Genomic DNA, 4,935 nt, shown 5'->3' on the forward strand with positions numbered 1-4,935 from the left:
CTTAAGCATCCTTTCCTTCCTCCTTTTTCAATTCACTTACAGAGAGTCACACAATATGAGATGTAGAAGGGACCTCTCTAAGTCATTGGCCTCTCTAAGTCCAACCCACACATAAAGGCCATACCCATGATAACATTTCCAAGAAATGGCTGTCCATTCTCTGCTGCAGGAGGAAAGTAGTCACCCGCAGTGGGGTGCTCAGGACCTCTTTTCTATTGCAGTGGCCTCCACATGTTTCCCTGCTCACTGCCTCCTTTCTCCCTAATCCATCCTCTCCACAGTTGCCAAATAACCTTGCTGAAGCAATCTGAGGATTGAAAATGTCTAAAAACCTGCTAAATAGAATGATAGAACAGGGTAATTTCTTCTTTTAAGTAGTAGAATGTATTTTTTTCAATCAATTCTTCATAAGAAGCACTTTAATTGAATTTTATTTTTACCAAGTAAATAATGGAAAAGCCTCAGTGGACTTTAAAATTTATCTGGGAAGTTATGGTTTTCTTCCCATCACCCCACCTTTCTTTCAGAAATGGCAGCTCCTTCGAGGGCAGCTTCTGGTTTGCTTGACTTCTAATATCTTTTACAATGCTGGCAGAAATTGTTGGTTGCTAAAAATATGTTAGATAAATTGTATTGAATTGAGTAAAGGGGAGTCTAATAAAGGCAACAAGCAAGTTATTTTTCTCCATTTGGCTTATGACTCTGAAAAAAAAGAAAGAAAATGCTACCCCAAAATAAATAAATAAATAAACAAACCTATGACAATTCAATATAGCAAATTATTTCTCTAGTTCCTATGTCTTCAGTGAGTTTCCATAACTCCTTTTCCATTTGTCCAATTTGGCTTTTCAAGGTATTCTTTTCCTCATTAGCTTTTTCTACCTCTTTTATCATTTCATTCAGTCTGTTTTTAAAGTGTTATTTTCTTCAGCTTTGGGATGTGTGTGTGGGGAGGGGGCGTGTGTGTATGTGTGTCTCCTTTACCAAGCTGTTGACTTTTTTCACTCTCATTTCTTTCCCCATTTTTCTTCTACCTTTCTCACTTTATTTTCAAAGTCCTTTTCAAGCCTTTCTATAGCCTGAGACAAATTCATATTTTCTTGGAAGCTTTGGATGTAAGAGGTTTGACTTTATTATCTTCTTCTGAGGGTGTATTTTGATCTTACTTGTCACTACAATACCTTTCTAAGGTCAGTATTTGTTGTCTGTTGTTTGCTCATTTCTCCAGCCTATTTTTCAACTTTTAAGTCTTTGTTAAAGTGAGGCTCCACTTCCATGGTAAAGCGAGCACTGTCCCAAGCTTCAGGGGGTGTATATAGCTGTTTTCAGAGATACTTCTAGGGATCTGTAAGTTTCAGTTTTTCTAAGTTAGTGTGACTTAAGGAGAGGTATGTTTACTACTCTCCTGGCCTATGCTCTGGTCTGCAAGTGACCAGAAGCCTGCTTTTTGTCCCTGGAACTATGAGGAGCTTCCTGTTCCCATGGCCCACAAGTTCCGGTGGGTTAATGAGCTTCCCTGCCCTGGGATTGCCACCCAAGAGTGTGACCTGAATCCAAAACATGCACAAAACAACAGAGACCTGCCTCAGTACTAGCAAAGAAACCCCTGTAACTTCCTTCTGGCCAATTGTTTGATACCCTTATGCTCTGTAGGTTGAATCCCAGAAGCAGTTTCTGCTGCTGCTTATTCAGTGGCTCCCACGACCTGCTCCTGGTTTGCTGGGGCTGGGTCTTTGCTGGTGTGGCCTGTGCTCCACTCTCACCTGAGTGGGACAGAACTTTCCTGCTGACCTTCTGAGTTATCTTTGGCTGGAAAATCATTTCACCCTGTCCTATTGTGGGTTCTGCTGCTCCAGGAATTGTTTTATAGCATTATTTGAAGGTATTTGGAAGAGCTTGGGGGAAAATTCATGCAAGCCACTGACTTTTCTTAGCTACCTTGGCTTTGCCTTCATTACTATGTCTTGATCACTACATGGAAAGGACAAGAGAGGTGGGAAAATTTAAGCTGAGCAATAGCTAAACTCTTTTTTTTTTTTCCTGCAGGCAATGGGGGCAAAGTGACCCGCCCACGGTCACACAGCCAGCAAGTGTCAAGTGTGTGAGGCCGGACCTGAACCCAGGTACCCCTGAATCCAGGGCCAGCACCCAACCACTGCGCCATCTAGCTGCCCCAATAGCTAAACTCTTAACAGTTCCTTTGTCCATTAAGTATCAATTACCCTTCAATAGTGATTATTCCTTCACTTTTTGTATACTATCCACTCCTGCTAGGGAAGAAAAATAAACAGAAAACACTTGAACACTCAGGAAAAGGGTTCAAAAAGCTTTTAGCGTAAGATGGACAGCAGGATTTATAGTGGTTTATGTTGAGATACTTCATTTCTTCTTTGATTGGTGAGGATGATGTCAAAATTTTCTTATTGCCAATGACTTTGGTTTTATTTAATTGGCACAGTTTCTGCATAATTTAGCAAATTAATTTTGTGGTTTATTCCATTCAGTTTTATTGATTAAAAGCAGTGAATCAACTTGTACAGTTTTAAGAAGGATGGTAGTCAGAATTCTGTCATACCAGCTTGGTATTTTGTTGCTCATGGGGCTATAGCATATAGCCTAACTTGAATCCAATTAAATTGTTTTAAAAGCATCTACTATATGCAGGTACTTGGTATTTAAAAACAAAAAAAAATGAAAAGTAGGCCTTATCTTCAAAGTGGTAATGGAGGTAGATTCTTTGCAAAAAATAAATAATCTTCATACTGTGAAGTAGAGGAAAAATATGTCTAAGAGTAAATTGAAATCCAAGATAAGGAATATGTCAAGAGATCCCAGCTCTCCTAAAGAACTTCAGTTAACCAACTTCAGATGAAGAATATGGTATGATGGCAGGGCCTCCATTCTTAGAATCCAAAGATCTCTTTGTTCACCTGCTTGGATACATATTAGTGGTTTGACATTAATCAAGCCACGTGTTTGCTCAGAGTCTCAGATGTATCATCATATAAGAATATGCAGTATCCCTAACTCACAGGATTTTGTGAAAATATTTTATAAATGATGAAGTGGCATATTTCCCCCCATCAGTCTACAAATAAATAAATAAATGGATGAATGGATGAATGAATGAATATTCTCTTAATAGGAGTTCATGCTTAGAAATTGTTTTAAAAGTACAGACCCCCCAAAATGTTTTCAGATCACTAAATTTGTGTAGAGTTGTACAGTATTTCTTTGGAGGGCTTGTTTCTATTCTTACCTCTCCCTCTTGTGACCTTGAACAAGTCTCAAAATAAGATAATAATTTCTTAATCTTAAAAATGCTCAATTAGGGTCTGCTCAGCACAGCAGCAGCCCTCCTTCCTCCACAACTCTCAGCTAGGACCCCTGACTCCCCAGCAATGATGTAAAAGGGACCACAATTGTCATTTGTCTCGGCACCACTTACTCCTGTGTGGGAGTTTTCCAAAATGAGAAAGTGAAGACCATTTCTAATGACCAAGGAAACAGGACCACCCCAAGATGCATGGCCTTCACTGACACAGAATGTATAATCAGTGATGCGGCAAAGAATCAAGTTGCAATGAACCCCACCAACACAGTTTTTTATGCCAAACATCAGATTGGTTGAAGATTTGATGATACAGTTGTACAGTCAGACATGAAGCATTGGCCTTTCATGGTGGTGAATGATGCAGGCAAGCCTAAGGTGCAAGTGAAGTACAAAGGAGAGACAAAAAGTTTCTATCCAGAAGAAGTATCTTCTATTGTCTTGACTAAGATGAAAGAAATTGTGGAAGCTTACTTTGGGAAGACTGTCACAAATTCTGTGGTCACACTACCTGCCTCTTTAAACAATTCCTAACATCAGGCCACCAAAGATACTGGAAGCATCGCTATTCTAAATATGCTCAGACTTATCAGTGAGCCAACTGCTGCTGCTATTGCTTATGACTTGGACAAAAAGGTTGGTGCTGTGGGAAAATTTTATTGATCTTTGACCATGGAGATGGTACTTTTGATGTCTCCATTCTTACCATTGAAGATGGCATCTTTGAAGTCAAGTTCACAGCTGGGGACACCCACTTGGGTGGGCAGGACTTTGACAACTGCATGGTCAACCATTTCATTGCCAAGTTCAAGCTCAAGCACAAGAAGGACATCAGTGAGAACAAGAGGGCTGTTTGACATCTGCACACTGCTTGTGACCCAAAGTGGACCCTCTCTTAGCAAAACATGATTATGGATAAAAAAAATGCAGAAGGGGATGCAAGAGTAGAAGATAGTAGAGAGTTAAAGTGGCTCACCAAGGGTTCATTATTGGGAAGGGAGGAGATTGTAATTAGAGTAGGAGTGATGGTTTGATATAGTTTTGAAAGATTAAGGAACTTTAAATCACAGAGAGGGCAAAGAATAGGTTTAGGAAAAGTGTGGTATAGACATGAAAAGATTGAATGATTATCATCATTTAATGGACAATAGTGTCATGGTTAAATTTGGTTCTTGGATATTCTTCAGTAAAGAATTATACTCACATACATTCCAATTAGAGATAATAGTAAAGTGTTTATTTGCCACAAGGGAATGACCAATCTTGGGTTCAGAAAAAAAGATAATAAATTATACATTCACTATTTAGATAGAATGGGCAATTATAGGTACAGCATGTTGAAAACATCATTATTTTGTCATTTGTTTTTGTTAAAGTGCTTTTATTTGTTATGACAGCATCTTGTTCTGATGGAGGAGGTAGTACAGAGGATATGTCCCAAAATTATCATGATATAAAAAATAAAAGGTATCACAGCCTGAAGTCTTCATAGTAAAAGTAAATTAATGGCAGTTCATAGGTAGCTAATTTTATGGAAGAGCTAAAATGAAATAAATTACTAGCTGCTATATTAATATGGTCTCATTATTTTTTTTAATTAGGAA

At 38.6% G+C, this 4,935-nt stretch overlaps 1 pseudogene; it reads left to right on the forward strand.

Annotated features, from left to right (window-relative positions):
• Positions 1–1,412: 1,412 nt before the first annotated feature.
• LOC122732084 lies at positions 1,413–4,230 on the forward strand (annotated as a pseudogene).
• Positions 4,231–4,935: the final 705 nt, after the last annotated feature.

Source organism: Dromiciops gliroides, chromosome 6 (genome assembly GCF_019393635.1).
Source record: "Dromiciops gliroides isolate mDroGli1 chromosome 6, mDroGli1.pri, whole genome shotgun sequence".
In the NCBI taxonomy this organism is placed as follows: domain Eukaryota; kingdom Metazoa; phylum Chordata; class Mammalia; order Microbiotheria; family Microbiotheriidae; genus Dromiciops; species Dromiciops gliroides.